Source organism: Nyctereutes procyonoides, unplaced genomic scaffold, assembly GCF_905146905.1.
Source record: "Nyctereutes procyonoides isolate TBG_1078 unplaced genomic scaffold, NYPRO_anot_genome, whole genome shotgun sequence".
Taxonomy (NCBI): domain Eukaryota; kingdom Metazoa; phylum Chordata; class Mammalia; order Carnivora; family Canidae; genus Nyctereutes; species Nyctereutes procyonoides.
In genome coordinates this window covers 417,275-435,717 of record NW_026575043.1, presented here as the reverse complement: position 1 = coordinate 435,717, position 18,443 = coordinate 417,275, and the positions used below count along the sequence as shown (strand labels likewise).

Here is an 18,443-nt window from a genome sequence, read left to right as displayed (position 1 = left end):
CCTGGGACGCCAATGGACCAATGACCCGCTGACAGCTTGACGCAGACCCTTAGACCTCTCCTTTGGACTTACCCAACCGGACCCAATGCCCTTCAAACCCCAGAGGAGGAAGTCACCTTTGACTGGCCGAACTGCAATCCTTCCTTTGCATAGTGAGGGTCACTCTGACTGGTTGGATTGCAATCCTTCCTTTGCATATGAGCCGACCAATAGGAAACCGTTCCGCCTTACAACGTTATGTAAACCCCCTGCCACCTTGTCTTGGCGCGACTTCCCCGACTCACTCTTCCCCTCCGTGAGTCGTGGAACCTCGCCCGAGGGTGCCTGCAATAAAATCTGTTCTTGGACCCTCGCTTGCCTTGGCGGTCTCATTTCCATTTAGTTACCAAAAAACCTAACAAAAAAAAAAGGAAATGAGTTGAGACTACTGTCCCTTTCTGCTGCACTTTATGCTCAGGTACATCATATACACCTTAGAGTGGCTGTATCTAATTCTGTGCTGATAACATCTATTATTTTTCTTAAACAGGACCCCCTAAATTGTGTAAGCTGCAGACCTCACAAAATCTGGATAGCAAAAGAGGTGGGCTGGAGAGTGCCCCAACTGCCTTGAGTTCTGTTTTGCTCATCCCCTCTTCCAGGACAACACAGCATCAGATTTCGTTGTCAGCTTGGTCCCAGGGAAGCCTGACCCACCTCTGGGCTGGAGCTACTGCAGTTATGGCCAAGGAGATATTTAACCACGACTAAGATAGGTGTGTTCACCTTTTTGGTTGGTCCCATGGTGTAGGGGTTAGCATTCTGGATTTAGAATCCTCAAGTTGAGTCTCAGTCAATGCACCTGTTGGGAAGCACCTTTTATATTTTATAGTTAGCATCTGAACACGCAGCACTATTCAACTTCCCAACTTGAATCAAAGAGAAGAACAAGGAAAGTAAATTCCACTTTCAAAACTTCACCTCCCGACCTTCCTGGAGCAGCCAGCATATTCAGCATCTCCAAGTACACAGGCATCCCCAGAGCTCTCAATCTGCCCCACTCAGAGATACCAAGCCCCATACCTAGGGCACTTCTCATTCTTGCCACCAGGAGCACACGTAAGCCCTTGCTCCTTTCTCCTTATTCCCAAAACCTGCTCCAGATTCCTGGAGGGCAGCCTGGATGGAAGCTGCAGAACGCTCATCGATCCATGCCCCAGGCTAACACAGGCAGCCCAGGGTGGGGTGTCCTCACACCAACAAAAACTGCAGCTTGAACCACCAGAGCTGAAGCTCAGGAACAAAAATATGCTGGCAGAGTGGCACAATACTCTCACTGTGCGGACAGGATAGAGTTGGCCATAACAATCAAACCCAGGAAGTCCGGACACTCATTTAGATGAGAAATGGGTCATGGGAAGGAATGATTTCCTTGAGGAGGACAGGAACTAAATTAGGAAGAGAGGGGTATTAAAAAAAAAAAAAAGGAAAAGGCAGATATCTGTGTTTTGTACAGACAGATTTTTTCTATGTCAGAAGAGGCAACCTTTAAATCCAGTGATCTATTTTCAAGATTCCTTTTTACTTCAACATTTTAATATTCTCATAACAGAAAGTCAAGTCCTACTCTCCCCAATTTCAGTAATTCATTAGACTGCAAATATTTATTAGCTCCTATTATGAATTAGCATTGGTTACATAGAAATTATGTAACAAATTAAGGCTACTAAGTTTATGAAAATAGACTCTTTTGGTTCCCACTGGGAGTGCTTGCTTGTACCTCCATGTACATGGTCTGTGATAATGCTAATTGCAAAGGGAAATAACCTCTTCTGCTTGGGGTGTCATCACAGCAGGTGAGATCCTGCCTTCTTTCCACTTTGTTGATGCTAGTGTGATGAGGTCACCCCCAAAATATCTTCTCTCTTCTGAAATGGCCTGATGGCTTTTCCCATGTGGGAAGTCTATACCTGCAGTCCTTCTTCCAACTGGCACCACCTCCAGCCTGTGGTTCTCTCTCAGCCATGCAGTACAGGCATCCTAACCAAAAGAAACTCAATACCACAAATGGCCCACAGATTTCCAACCACTCTCCCAGAACTTTATGAAGTGACAGTAACAGAAGGAAGAAATACTTCTTAAATATTGAAATAATTAAATGATGTAATCATTATGATCATATCCTGCATCAAGGATTCACTTGTCCTACCTCAAATCCACTAATTCAGACTTTATTCCAACCCTCTAAATGAAGGTAATGAAAAGGCCTGGGTGGAGGAGTGCCTGCACCCAAGTGACCCAGGACTGAGGAGAAGGCCACAGAGCAGCTGCCACAGGGAAATAGAACCAGCCAGACACATGATGGGAGCTGAGGGAGCACGTGGATACCTCTGCTAGCACCTCACATGCTCCATGGCTCTCCTATGCCTTTAGGAAGCTGAGGGAACGTCTATGGGTATTCACAAAGACTCCCTCCTTGACCAAACTAGTGAGGTTCTTCTGAGCCTTCTGAACTAGGTGCCATCCTTGGCCTGACAAGCCCAGTTTAAGAATCCTATGGAGGCCACGTTTGGCAAGAATCCTGCTAAGTCAGTTTAGGTGGGAAACCCCTACCGTTCATATCGAATCAAGTTCCTTCTACTCCACTAAATATTTAATCAAGCTTTTTTGTGTTTTTGTTTTTAGCAATTTCTCATCCAGTGATTCCCTTTCCCTGCCCTTGGCTGTAAATCCCTAGCCACCCCAGTTGTATTCCAAGTCAAGTTTAATCTCTGTCTTTTACTGCAATAGTCTTAACAAGCCTGTTTAACGCCATCTGGTGCAATTTTTCTCTGATAGTTCCCTCAAAGAACTTAAAGACACATCCTGGGAAAATGTGTTTTCCAGAGAAGAGACTTAACTCAGGATTTGAAGATGCAATCAGCTATGTAGAGAAGGACAGAGTAGAGTGAATGAATTAATGGTAGCGAATTATCTGAGGATATGAAAACAGCTTTTAAAATCTGTACAAAATAGGGGCACCTGGTTGGCTCAGTGGTTGAGTGTCTCCCTTCGGCCCAGGGCATGATCCCGGGATCTTGGGATCGAGTTCCACATTGGGCTCCCTGCACGGACCCTGCTTTTCCCTCTGCCTGTGTCTCTGCCTCCCTCTGTGTCTCTCATGAATAAATAAATAAAATATTTTTTAAAAATCTGTACAAAATAGGAGAGATGTAGCTGGGAAGATTGAAGACAGGAGCAGCTTTCCTGGGCCGAACGTTTATAAAAAATAAAAAGAATCCTGGGTGGTTAGATGTGCCATGTAGATACCTGAGCCAGATACAAGGTTTTAAGGTCAATGGAAGAAACATCTGAATGCTTTATTAAATCACAGATTCAAAAGCGTACTCCTTGGGATCATAATTTAATAGATCAAGAGTGAGGCCCAGAATTCTTCATTCACAACAAGCATTTGAAGCAGCCCAGAGATCATGCTTCAAATATTGCTCTCAGCTTAAAAAAAAAATAAAAATTCAGATAAATTAAAAACAACTATATATATTTTTTATAAATGTAGGAGGTATTCTGTTGTAATAAGGGAAATGGAAGTTAAATTGTACTGCAATATCACTTTCACCTGCTAAATGAACAGAGAACTGAAAGTCAACAACATACCATATTGGGGAGAGTACAGAGAGCAAGGACTTCAGTCATTATTGGCTGGGAGTATAGACTAATAAAATTCCTTTGGTTGGTAATTTGGCCCTGTGTATAAATATTTAAAATGCATATATCCTAGGACATAACAAACTTATTTCTAAAAATGTATGTTGCAACTTTACAGATGAACACATTCAAAATTACATTTTGGGGGCAAGGGGACACTTTAAATTAGCAAATGTGTTGACAATTGCATTACAGTTAAAATCCGGCTGAAAATATCATGCCAAAAACAATATAAACAACTTAGTCTGTGGATGACTTTATTATTTAAATTAGGCAATGTTTTCCTATATCCCTCAACTATTCAGTTGCTTCTTCTGGAGACCTGGAGCCTCCGTTATTGAGTATAAATATCTTACCTGCCCTGAAGAAGGCTCTCGTCTCAGATGATGAAAGTAAAGAGAAGTCAGAGGACCCACTATGATCGCTAGTGGGCCTTGTGATTCTGAGGCAGCAGCGGAGTTCAAGGAAAACCTCTCGATGAAGGTAGGAATAGAATCCACGCGTGCAAAGCCCAATGGATTAGCAACCCATCGCCTTCACCACTCGACTACCTCGTCGGATGTAGATCTCGTGCCGTCGCACTCTTCACCCCGCAGCGGGTCGGGCAGTGATCCACGCAGATGTGTTTGCTCGGAACTGGTGTCGACTGGATTCTCGGGACCGCACCCCCAGGTCCCTTCACAGCAGCGCATCCTGAAGAGCAGGTGCACCCAGCGGCTGAGGCATTAAGTGCATATACCTGCCAGGCGCGAAGGCGAGCGCGAGCGGATTGCCCGGAGCCGCGCCCCCTCGGACTTGCCGGTAGCTCCGGGGAAGGGCTGCAAACCTCCGGTATCTGTCCCTGAAATACATCAGCCAGCGGGGACGCGCCTGCACCTCCCTCCCGCTCGCTTCCCCGGAGCTTGGCGCGCAGCCACCCCAGAGACCTTGGGCACTGACGCCAGCGCCGGGACAAGACCGCGGAGCGCGGGAGCTTGCTGGCGTTTCTGCAAGACTGACTGCGAGGGGCTGGTGCGGTGGGGACATCGGGGCTCCAGGGAGCAGCACGCAGGGGCGGGGCGCGGCGGCCACCTGGGCAGGCCACCTCCTCCGCACAGCCCCAGCCCGCCCCCACCTTCGTGTTCCCCAGAGGAGGCCCAGCCGGACCACTCGGGGAAACTCAGCGTCTTCCAGCAGGCGAGGTTCGCTTTTCTCCATTTAGTGCAGGATTTCGGAGAGACATGGGAAGACCGGAGGGTCTTGCTTGCCAAGAAGATTCTTCCTTCCTCGGAAACCTCTCCTGTCGCTAGCTTTGGCATGAGAGACCCTCCTCTCTCTCTGTACTTTTCCTTTCCTGAATTTCCCAAACCCACCTCCAGCGCACACCCACCCACCAGGGGAAACTCACCTGCAATGCATGGGTTAAAGGACTAAACATTTATTCAGTCAGTGAGTCAAACTATCTTTTTGAATGAGGTAGGTTATGATTTTTCCCTTAAGCCTCGACTCAGGACTCCCATTTTGCTCTTCAAATCACTTATGTTCACTTCTTGTGTGTTCCCTCTTCACAGTTCCAAAGAAACCTAATTTTGTACCAGTGACTTCAAACTATTTCTCAATACAAATTTTGAGTTGGAAATTTCCCTTTTCGATTAACAAAGTTGGTTTTTTGTTTGTTTGTTTGTTTGTTTGTTTACAGTTTCCGTCCAATGCTCCCCAGAAGGCAGGGGTCCCATCTTACCATAATTATATATGGAAACACCTTAGTTATATGCCACCTGATGTGATACTAGAGGAAATACATAGTGAAACTTTTTTAAAAAGATTTTATTTATTTGAGAGAGAGAGAGAGAGAGAGAGAGAACAAGCATGAGCAGGGGGAGAGGTAGGAGGAGAAGGAGAAGCAAACCTCCTGCTGAGTAGGGAGTGGGACACTGAGATCATTACCTGAGCCCAAGACCCTGGGATCATGACCTGAGCCAAAGTCAGACACTCAGTGACTGAGCTACCCAGGCATCCCATACATAGTGAAACTTATAATGTATTCTAGCCTAGAACAACTGAACATGAATCTAGCAAAACTTTGATGTCTAACTACCAGTTTACAATGATATGGAGAGTAAGGAAACACAGTAAGTGATACCACAAGGATAAAATCAACCAAACTCAGAACATAAGAAATTCTATAAGACAGATCACCCAGTTGCATAAACAAGTAAATGGCATAAAAATAAAATAAAAGAGGCTCCGTTACACGGTGAGAATTTTAAGAAATTATATCAACCAAAAGCAACAAATGGACCTTTTTTGGATTATGAATCAAACAAATCAACTATAAAAAAGGCATTTTTACAAAACTGAGAAAATTGAACTTGATTAGGTATTAGCTAGTATTAAGAATTTTAGTTAGGGGCCCTTGGGTGGCTCAATTGGTTAAGTGTCAGTCTCTATTTTAGCTCAGGTTGTGATCTCAGGGTGAGGAGGTTGAGCCCCATCTCCAGCTCCATGCTCTGAGTGTGGAGTCTGCTAGGAGTTCTCTTTCTCTCCCCCTGCCCTTCCCCTGCCCTCTCTCTTAAATAAAAAAAATAAATAAGTCTTTATTTATAAATGGTAGTAAAAAAAAAAAAGCTCCCATTCTTGGAGATTAGTTTGATTAGTACACAAGTCTAGATTGACAATTATTTTATTTCAATACTTCTAAAATAGATATCTCTTTTCCTGGATCATATCATGGAAATTAAGGTTTTTGTTAACATCCTAATTGTTCCTCCTTTGCAGAAGATCTGTCCATTTTATTTGGGTAATTTCAGACCTTCTCTTTGGAGTAACACACTTTCAGCAGAAGGTGTAAAGTTATAGTTGTTCATGTTACCTTGCTTGTGATACACTGTGCTTTCTGAATTTTCTGTGTGAAAATTCTTCTCCAGTTCTGGGAAATTCTCAGATATTATGTTTTCAAAAATTACCTCACCTACATTTTTCTCTTCTTTTATTCCTGGGCTCTAATTATACACACTTCAGAATTTCTTACTTGATCCTACATCTCTACCATCTTTTATAAATCTTCTGAGGCTGTGTAATAAACCACCCTGAAACTCAGGGCGTTTAAACGATACCCACTTAATTTCTCACAATTCTATGGTGTAGCAATATGGACAGCCCTCAAGTGGGCTGTACCTTCTTTTCTCTCTCTATTCCAGGAAAGTGAGGGCCGATGCTATAAGGTTTCTTGAGACCAAGCTTGGAAGTGGCACAACATCACCTCGTACTCCACTGGTCAGAGCAGCTTAGATTTGAGGTTTAGAGGAATGTATTAGACTCCACCCCCTGACAGGAGGAGGTGCAAATGACCTGTGGTCATGTTCATCTGTCACAGCTTGCTTCATATGTTCCATGTTCTTAACTATTTTTACTTCAGGGAAAACTTTACAAAGGTGCTTTCTGCAAGCAGGCACAGCATCTAATTTTAAGCCTTAAATCTGGTACTTAACCCTCTTCTCTTTTTTTGTCTCTTTTCACTCTAAATAATGTGAACATGTGAGTTCTCCCACTAAACAACAGAGTATTTGGGCATGGTGCTGTCACTCATTTTCATCCTCAGCCTTTCCTAAACACTATCTTGCCATTCCCATAGCTTTTTCTTTCTTACCTCCTCTGATTCCAAATCCCAAAAAAGCAATTTTACCTAAAATAGGTTTTGGAAACCTCTACTTTCATAATTAACAAAAATCTCCCTTCCCCAAAAAAGGACCTGAATCCTTCATCTCTCTAATAGCAGGGAGCCTCTTATACAGACCATGCTTGTGTTTAAAGAACATTTTTCTGTGAAACAATTAATTTCACAAAGAGATCGCTTATTTCCCTGTGATTCCCTTGGTGCCCTCAGAGATCCCAATAAAGAATGAACAACATAGAGGCCCAGGCACATGGGAAGTTCCTGAGCTAGAACGATAGTACTGATCAAAGGGATATGAATGGATTCCTCCACGTTGAGAAACCCAACTTATTACCAACAACAAAATAATAATAGCCACCAAGTATTAGAGGCACATTCTGTTCCAGGCCCCAGTGAAAGCAAGTTTTATGCATTTCTTTTTTTAAACTTCACGACAATCCTGAAATATAAGTATTATCATTTCTAGCTTACATGTCAAGAAATTGAAATTTAGAGAGATTAAATAATATGTCCAAGCCAGATAGCTAAGAAGTCTCCAAGGCCATTTCAAACCCTGATCGGACAGACTGCAGGGCTCTGTGAGCAAGTAGGTAATGCTGTTTTCCTTTTCTCCTCAAGCCAATTTTCTCTTTTGCAAAATCCAAATGGTGTTTTGCTCCTGAAGAAATGTCTGTCTAACAGTAATTTTGTTGGATTTTCTCATCCAGAAAGTAGAATTGCCCAGCATGGCCCTTGGAAAGGGTAAAGGGATGTCACTAATTTGCTCCCTAGGCCTGTTTTATGTTTTCCTAAAATCTTTCTTAAATCACTGAAAACAGTATGGAGGTTCCTCAAAAAGTTAAGAAATAGAGCTACCCTAAGACCCAGCAATTACACTACTAGGGATTTATCCAAATGTTACAAGCATAATGATCCTAAGGGCACCTGCACTCCAGCGTTTATAGCAGCAATCTCCACAATAGCCAAACTATGGAAAGAGCCCAGATGTCCATCAACAGATGAATGGATAAAGAAGATGTGGCATATATGCAATAAAATATTACTCAGTTGTCACGAAGAATGAAATCTTGCCATTTGTGATAATGTGGATGGAACTAGAAAGTATTATGCTAAACAAAATAAGTCAGTCCGGGAAAGACACACACCATATAATCTCACTCATATGTGGAATTTAAGAAACAAAACAGATAAACATAGGGAACGGTAATGAAAAATAAAATAAGGTGAAAACAGAGGGAGGCAAATCATAAGAGACACTGAACTCTAGGAAACAAACTGAGGGTTGCTGGAGGGGAGGTGGGTGGGGGATAGGGTAACTGGGGGATGGGCATAAAGGAGGGCACGTGATGGAATGAGCACTGGGTGTTATATGCAACTGATGAATCACTGTACTCTACCTCTGAAACTAATTTTTTTAAAAAGATACATTCTACACAGTGTTGTTTCATTGAGTTAAATATATGGTACTTTCCTTATGGGTCCACATATACATTTGAAAACATTCCTTACTTCATTAAAGAACATGTTAGTTTAAAGATGAAGAGAAAACCTCACTGAGCACAGAATTTAGAATGAATATAGACTGAATAGGAAGAAGTATTTTCTATAGAACAGTACTCTGCGCATAGTGTGGAACTACGATCAAGCCAAGTCAACACTGGTCTTAATGGTGGTGTTGGGCATCCCCAGAGCTTGCTGCAAGTGGACAGATGCAAGTCTCCACTGTTGATTTTGAGAGTATTTTAGGAAGAAGTAATTCCAATAAAATGATCCAGACATCACTTCTCATTGCTTTATCTGTGTGAAAGACAGAAGGGAAAGAATAGAAAGAGAAAAAAGAGGAACTCAACTAAATCAGGCATTCAGATTACATATGAATCTCTAGTATTCTGAAAATAACTTCTAAAAAAAATAGTTCCCCAGGTAAAAAATAATCCTGTGGAAACTTGATGGTGCATCTGGATGTACTGTATTAGCCAATATAGAGTGTATCTAAGTGCAAGAAACAATGATGAATTTCTCTTTTATTTTAGGGTGAATCATGATACCATGTATCTTGGAAGGGAAATCTGTTCTAGAGATGAATCAGGGCAGAAACAGGGAGAGAAACCTCTCGGTGACTGAAATAACAGATCTCCCAGCACATTGTGTTTTGTTTTTGAAAACTTTACATTGAAATATAACTAACATACAGAAAATGTGCACAAATAATCCTTGGTGATTTTTCATAAAGTGAGCCCACCACTCAGATGAGAAACAGAACACTGCTAGCACCCCAAAAGCTTCCTCCTGGGGCTTCCAGCCACTGCCCACAAGAGGGCAACTAACTTGACTTCCTGTACCATCCATTAGTTTCAGCAGTTTTTACATTTCATACAAATAGAATTACACACTATGTTGGTTTCTTTCACTTAACATTATATTTGTGATTTTTTGTTTTGCAAAGGGTACATCACGCCGTGGGAGTGGGAAGTGAGGGGAGAATCAGTTAAGAGAAAACAAACTCCCCAGCCTAAATTCTCATCTGGATGATCAGCTGTCTCTTCCATTCCTGTTGGCATCCAATGCTGGGTATTTACCTACTGAATATGAGGGCAGACTCTAGGAGAGTGGGAGGAGAGCTGCTGAGGTCAATGACAAGGGCCAGGGTGAAGGGAGTCCTACCGGTCAAATCTGGGGCTATTTGAGCACCAAAATAATTAACTATTACAATCAATTATAAACTACTGAAAAAAATAGGAATCCATACAAATAATAATTTGATAAATTAAGAAATTAACAGGGGAAAGCAGAGACTCTTGCTTGGCAGCATCCAAAAACTGAGTGGACATGTGATAGGAGGACTGGAGTCGGAAATTCTCATTTTGAAGCCATCATAATCAAGATCAGCCCAGACAGTTGATGTTAAATCTAGGGGTAAATTTTGTTGAGGAGCAGGATATTTGAAGCCTTAAATTGTTGCCCCACAAACCAGGTGATCAAAATGAACCTCCCAATGGGAGGCACAGTCTCCAGATATGATCATTACACAACACCAGCTATGTAGTATTCTGGAGGGAAATGCATGACCTGAATGTATTCATGAGAAAACTATAGTCAGACTCAAAGTGAAAAACGTTCTATTAAAAAAAAAAAAAACTGAGGGGGACACTTGACGGGATGAGCACTGGGTGTTATTCTGTATGTTGGTAAATTGAACACCAATAAAAATTAATTTATTAAAAAAATTAAAATAAAATAAAAACTGCTACTACAAAAAAAAGACATGCTTCAAATGGCATGTTAATGTCATAAAAGGCAAAATAATAAAAATAAAAATAAAAGAGGTTGTGGAAATGTTCCAGATTAAAGAAAAAAAACTAAAAAGAAAGGCCAACTAAATGCAATCCCAACCCCAGACTAGGCGCTGCATCAGAGGGGATGTCGAGGCAGCTGGTCAAATCGGCATATGCACGGTGGATGAAGTGGGCTGCGGTGCCAGTGTTACGCTTCCTGGCCTTCCTAACTAAACCAAGGTTCTGCAGCGAAGCACGTGAGGAGGCCTGAACAGGATGCACTGTTGACCTACTCTCCAGAGAGAAGAGCAAGCAAACGTTAAAGCAAGTGGAGCAAGATAAAAACAGTAGCTCAATCTGGGTAAAAGGCATAGGGGCATTTTTGTACTATTTTTATTTTTTCCCAAATAATTTATTTATTTTTTAATTTTTAATAAGTCTGAAATTGTTTCAGAGGCAGAGCAAGAGAGACTGCCCTGGAGGCTCCAGAGAAATCCCAATGCCCAGCATTGGTCGGACAGGTCAGCTCTTTAAAATACAAGAAGCTCCCCCCCAAAACCTTGCAAAGAGCCAGTAATCCTTCTCAGTCCCAGGGTCGCCACCGGTCGGCGGTGGGGAAACAGAGCCCAGTCCACCTTTAGGCTGAGCAGCAGCCCCCCAACCCCCAAGAGTCCACACAGCATGGACTGCCAGGCACCTGCTGAGGCCTGGGGCAGTTGGGGGGGGGCTGCTTCTCGCTTTTGCAGAAAGCAGGAAATGAAGCACCAGGAGCGAGACCACACACGGTCTCTTTTCAACCTCCTTCCTTTGGAATTTCATTCTGTGGCTTTGGGGGGCTTTTTTTGTTTTGTTTTGCTTCTTTTGAAGCCGCTGCGCAGCCTGTTTTGCACAGGAGGTTTGCATTCACATTTTCTCTGCAATTTACTAAATCTTTAAGAGGCGAAGAAATAATGCTTATAAATCACGAAAGGAATCCAAAGGATCTGCCTCGCGGCTGGGGGTGTAGCTCAGTGGTAGAGCGCGTGCTTAGCATGTACGAGGTCCCGGGTTCAATCCCCGGCACCTCCATCGGTTTTGAGAGTTACGTGCTTGTGATCAGACACTTCCCTGTTAAAACCGGTCTCTTCTCTCATTCCGTTTTCCACCTGCCTGTATTGCTGTACTAACACCGAATGTCTGCATGAAGAACCGAGCCGCCACTACACGTGTCCTGGATCCTATACAACACAAAATAACAGAGCTTTGGTTTCATTACTGTCTTTTGAATTTTGCAAAGTTCTTGGGGCACAGAACACATTGGAGGTGGAATAGCACTGCATCCCCTCATACCAGGGAGGCCTATCTGCTTTACTCAGTCTACCAATTCAAATGATAATCTCTTCTGGAAACAGCCACAGACATATCCAGAGATAGTGTTTAATTGGACACCTGGGCGCTGATGGCCCAATGAAATTGTCAGAAAAGTTAATCATCACATGTATTGATGTGTTAATTTTTGCTAAGGTATCTTTTGTTTCTAAGGTATCCTAAACATTTAACAATCTTTAGTTTCTTTATAACTAAAGGTTAAAATTAAAATAAATACTTAATTTTGACATATTATAATTTATCACTTTTTCTAACCTTATGGACTGTGCTCCTTGTGTTGTGTGTGCCAACACATGATATGATAATGAAGTGATGGTGATGATGAAAGTGATGGTGGGGCAGCTAATTTACTGTGTATTTAACAGGGAAGAAAGAGTTTTGGGATTGTTGTTATTAAAACTAGGTCATGTTGGTAATTATTATGAAATAACAGAACCAAAATATCAGCCATAAAATCATCATAATGACTCCTTTGCCTCCTGGAAGGGCAGACAGAGTGGAACAAATATGAAGAGCAAGTTGGTGTATCCAGCCCCCTCTTGAATGAGATTTTTTTTCCTTCAGAACCAGTTCTTGTGATTGAAGAAGTCCTGTTCTACCCTCCATGAGAATCCATCCTACCTAGGCTTATGCATACTTTATAGTCCATATAATTTAAAAGCAGTTGGCTTCAAAAGGAAATTGGGAAGAAGGGAAGTTAAAATGAAGGGCTCCCCTACAGCAGAGATTAGGGTGTTACTGCAAGATAAATGACCAAGTTGAGTATGTACCCATGCATTATTCTTCCCTCCCACCATAGCTGGTGGAACTGCATATGAGGTCCTAGCCTTGGAAGCAATGTGGCTTCATGTCAGCATCTGCACTTCTCCTTCAGACTAGATAAAGAAAGGTGGTACTGAGTTATTTTACATCTAAGTTACTTGTAAATGTTCAATGTTTATATGTCACAGAATACAAGAACAGCCACGAGTATGAATGGCCAGTGTGGCATCAGTGCTCAGTTTGTTCATTATAACATTCCTTAGGTCAGTAGCTATTATGCCAGAACAAGTGTGATCTATGGAAAAGAAAATTATGGGAGAGTAATTGAAAATAGATTTCTTTCCTGGAACCAAAAGGGAGAAAACTTTCATCATGTGATATCAGACAGGATCTTGAGTAAATACATATTGAAGACTCATGCAAAAGGGTAAATTAAATACATGGAGGCCCCTGCATTGAACAGAAGCCTACTGAGTATCAGCATGTAGCCTGCTGGGCCAGCTACCACATGGAATGATACATCTATAGTCAGTAAACAGGCATATGAGTCTGTATTTAACAGTTCTATTTTCAGAATGGCTAAAGAGACAAAGCCCAAAGCCTTACTTTGTTTACAGAATTCAGGTAATGCCTTGACCTTTGGTGGGGAAAATGGGAAAAGGAACTGCTGTGGGGTCCAGTGTGGGTCCTCCAAGAGGATGCCTTCACTCCAAAGCCAACCACATCCCCCTGATAGGTACTACTGAATCTCCTGATCACTGGCATCTCTATATAGCTTCTTAGAGATGACTGTGCCAGGAAGAGGAAGGAAGCTGGAAAGTGAAAACAATCAGTGGCATGCCAAGGGGAATGAAATAAGCCATGAATGAACGGACAGATGTGCAGCTAGAAGATTTGCTGTGTTTTATCCCTCGCTGGGGGAGACATAAAGGAGAGATAAGTAGGATGGACCAGGGAACCCATCCATGACCATTTTAAGCTCTCCTACCTATTATATCCTCTCAACTCTATGTGTTCTGTCTCCAATCTTTGGTCAAAGAAAAAAAAATTTAACCCAATATGCAGAGCTTTTTGTTTAAGACTGCGTCCTATTCAGCAGGGAGTTGAAAATTTGGCTTACAATAGGTTGTATGTATGACAGTCAACAAACATAGCATTTGGTAAAAGACCAGGATAGAAAGAAAAGTATTTTAAAGTAAATTGCTCAGACAGTTCCTGATATGAAGCTCACAGTCTAACTATCAAGACAGGATGATCCAAATAGGCAAGAAAAGAAGTGTAGGCTCATCTTGACCAGAAAGAACTCTCTGTAGTTCTTGATTCACCACCTTCAGTCAACAGATGTCTGCCTGCACATAAACGCCATTCAGAGACTTGCTTTAGAGGAAGATTTTATAATTATTTCTTAATCTGAGATGAGATTTAAAGATGTTCTAAAGTATTTACATGATTCTGATATATTAGCTTTATATTTTTTTTAAGTGGAGGAATTTGGCAATATTGTAACATTCCAGTAATTTCCTACACCTAACTTTAAGTGCCCCCAATAGCCTTATTTATTTCATTACTGTAGGGCCCAGGGCAGGCTGTCCCAAAATGGACCTCTATGGCATAGTAATTATTTTTATGGAAGCTACTCCGGAAACAGTAGGTGCGAAGATCTCACATCCTCCTCCATCCCCCTGAAAGCAGGAAATAAGTTTCTCATTTGAAAGGTCCCCTCCCTGTACTGAGAAGTAAAAGACATCCTTATCACCAGAGACAGGAAATTTAAAATTGAGACAGCTGTATAAATAAATCTGGTTAATTTTTTAATTAAATTAATTTTTTTATTAAATCTACCTCAGACCAAATTCCACTTAAAATCCCTTACTAAATAAAGTTCCCAAATATCTACTTTTTTTTTTATTGTCAAGTTCTCACAACTTTATTTTTTTGTCTAAAATCGGTCTCAACTTCATTATTAGGCCTCTGTGCACAGGCAATAAAACTCCCTTTACTTGCCCTGTTAATGTGTCTCAAATCAATTTAATTCTGAGTCTAGTAAGAACTTTGGCTGGAGGGAAAATCTTTTCTCTCCTTAACTTTAGTAATTGAAGGGTCTGCCAAGGGTTAATTAAAGGATAAGCAAATCAGAATTCCCAGTTCAGGCTCCTAGAAGTGGAGATGCCAGGGATTGAACCTGGGGCCTCACACATGCAAAGCATGCACTCTACCACTGTGCTATATCCCCACGATGCACATGCGCTTTTTTCACCTCAGTTGTCGACTAATAGTTCTGCCTAAGCGATGGAGCGTGTGTCTACAAGTCCACCGATGTTTCCAATCCGCAGTCACAGAAACACAATCAGTCGATTTAACAAATGCATATTAAGTAACACCAGCGCTAGTTCCTGGCACTTCCCTTTAATGTCCTTCAGCACGCTTTATATATTTGCAGATTTATGCCATTTGATTGCATTTGCTTCATTCTCCAAGTCGGGTGACTTCAGCCGGGCGGAAGCTGTGACTTTTCCTCATCACCCCACCTCCAGCCGCTCACACAGAGCCTGGCGCAGGGCTAAGAAGTTGCAGGTCTGAAACGCATTGGTTGATTTTACTGAGTTTATGCGCGGCACGGATCCGCGAGGACCATGAGACCCCGGTCGTCGCTGGGCGGGAGCGCTCCAGCTTCTGGGGTCACTGCGCTCTGGATTCTCCCTGCGGCGGAAGATCCCGCCAGGAAGTCCCGAAGCCAGGCCGCGGTTTCAACTTGCGCCTGGCCATGCTGCAGTTTCCCGCCTTCCCTCCTGGCACGTTGCTGGGCCTTGCCAGGTCCCCCCCCCCTCCCCCGGGAGGCCGCTGCTCCGTGGTTGGAACAGGCTTTGCTCTGTGACCAGGCCGGCTGTTCCTGGGGCCTCTGAGGCACTGGAAATACCCAGAGCAGCCACAATACCCTACGCGTTCCGAAAACGACCCTGGGCACTGCCGAGCTGTAAAGGGTAAGGGGAATAGACATACAGTAGGAAAAGAAGAGGTAAACGCTAAGGTGAGACATTTGGAACCGAGTCAGGAAGACACAAAAATAAATATGAATGTCTAAAACTGAGCAATAAAGCCAATGGTTTTATCTTTCCGCAAGGCGCGAGGCGATTGGTGAGGATAGCCTCTTACCAAACTCCCTCCACGGGAGCTGGGGCAAGTGCACCCGGCAGCAGTGCGCAGACCTCGGAAGACCCTCCCTGACCGCCCGGTGAGGTCGCAGGACGCGCACGGGTCCCCTCCCTCTCCCCGTTGCCTCCTCCCCTGCCGCGCAGGCTACTGTGCAGACCACTGGGTGGAGGGGAGGCCCACGTGCCTGACCCCGCCGCCAGCCCCGGGACCTGGCCGCAGGACGCGCTGGTCACCAAGTGGTCCCTCGAATCCGCGAGAACAGGAGTCACTGTCTGCCGCCAAGGCCTGTGTGCGGTGCAGGAACCGTGCCCGGGTCCAGCGGCTGCTCAGGAAGCAGGCGGTCGCCCCCCCCCCCCCCCGCACCTAGCTAACCAGCGGAGGGGTCGAGGAGTCGGGTGTGCGCTTGGCGGGGAGGGGGCCTCCCACCAGGCCCCTGCGGCCTCTGCTTGATCTCCAGTTCCTCCTCTCGTCCGGTAGTGGACGCAACACAACGCAACACAGCGCCAGAGACTGCGCTCCCCGGGGGTATGGTCACTTTGCTCTGGGCGGCAAGGGGAGCGGCGGACGCCAAATGGGCCTCGAGAGTGTGGTCTTTCGCCCGGTGGAGCCGCCGCCTCCCTTCCCAATTCTCACAACCCCCCAGTCCCTGCTTCTCGCCGGATCCTCGGAGCACGTCGCCTGTCAGTCCGCACGGAGGTATCCTCGGGGTCGCTGGGATCAGGTTTCGGGCACGGTCGGGCTTGGGAAGGGCTGCAAGGGTTGCCCGTAGTAAATAGGTGTGGGTTGGTGTTTGCGCGCGGGCCCCCTTTCCCCCGCCCACCCGCCCCGGGAGTGCCCCTCACTCCACCCCCTACCACCCCCCACCACCCGGCCAGGGGAGCGCCACACTGGAGCCCAGCGGTTCCTTGGATCCCGGGCCCACTGCCCCTTGTGCCTGCTCCCCTGGAAGCTGCCCCGAGGATCCTCGCCTGGTTTACTCTCTTAGGGCGCAGGTGCGTCCCTAGGGTGACGCCTGCAAGTTAAGGATGCCTCGTGGGGACGATGACAGCATGCTACTTACCCACTCAGACGGAGGCAGGTATCCGCGAACTGAAATCTGCCGTCTGTGCGTCTCAGGCTGCGAGGGTCGTGAGCCCTGACGTCGTCGTCATCTTCGTTTTTCCGGAGGAAATCCGCTCGGCGTCTGTAACGCGCCTCTGAGGAGCGGGTTCGCTTGTACCTGAGCCCCCCGAGGCCCGGTAAGGCCCCAGCACCGCTCCCGGTGCACATCTGCAAGTCTGCGTGGCGAGATTTGAAGCGCAATGCAGGTTCGTGCGGGAGGAGCCTGGGACACCCACTGCTGCGCTCGCTAGGCCGCGGTGCACCTGCGCAGGCGGTGGGGGCGCGCGGCGGCAGGGGCGCAGGCCATGGGGGCGCCGGCGAGAGGAAGCTTGTTTGCCGGGTGGGTGGACAAGCCTTCGGTTGCTCAGCCTACGGACTACATGGACCCACAGGGCAGGTGTTCATCTTTGCTCCCTTGAGTCCGGTTCGCGATGGGAATCAGGGGCTGCTTTTGTTCCCCCACGAACGAGGGAATTTTTTCTCATAATTTTGGTCATAAAGTTCCTTGGACCCTTGCCCTCCGCGCAGGTTGCTACTAGCGATTGGGTGGTTGAGTGAAGGCCCCTCTTCCGTTCCTCATTCCTCGCTCTCTTCGACGTGACTCCGTAATCCTCAGTTCGGTCCAGCTGTGCCCAGCGGCAGGATCTGTATTTGCAGATGTGCTTTATTTCGGCGTTTTGCCATTCTTAATCTGTTTTTACTCATTTCTATCTTCCTCTTCTCTTTGAATGGCTAGTGCATAGAGTATCTCATGTTCAAGGGCTTTTGAATATCCAGAGATATATCTGCTGCTGTTTGTGCGTTAGTGTACAATACACTGGTTTTAAAAATTAACATTTTAAATATTCATATACAATTTTCACAGTATATTTAAAAACTAAATTCAAATTTAGTTTGAATCCTCACACACTGAAATATTTATAAAAATTCAGGCCTAATATGTTAAATTATTTCATATCTGAACGTTGGAAACACCTTAGTTTTGTATTATTGTTAGGAAATGATGTAGTATTGTTACGTTCAGGTACACCAGTGGTTCCCGATTTTAGTGTGTATTCGCATCACCTCCATGTCTTACCAGAACACAAATGGCTGGGTGGCCACACCCAGAGTTCCTGACTCATCTATCTGTGGTGGACCCAAGAATTTGTATTTTTAGCAAATCTCAGGTGATGCTGATGCTGGTGGTCCAAAGGCTGCAAGGCATTCGAGAACCAATGTCTTACACTAAAGCCTGTTTCTAAAGTGTGAAAACCTGGGTTTAGATTTGAATCTTCAGCATCTTTCTTACATATTTTAATCCACAGGATACAGGTTTACTGATCTGAACCATGAAGTGAGCTTTTCTTCTCCAGCCAGGCTGAGATTTACACACACCTTGTGGACAATTCCAAGCGGGAACTTGAGCTTGAATGCACCTTGCAGGATGACTCTATTCCAGTCCT

General features: G+C 44.6%; 1 non-coding gene across 1 annotated transcript; it reads left to right on the top strand.

The window, feature by feature from the left end:
* Window positions 1–11,610: 11,610 nt before the first annotated feature.
* TRNAA-AGC (transfer RNA alanine (anticodon AGC)) lies at window positions 11,611–11,682 on the top strand. The gene has a single exon. It is a non-coding gene; the product is annotated as a tRNA-Ala (tRNA).
* Window positions 11,683–18,443: the final 6,761 nt, after the last annotated feature.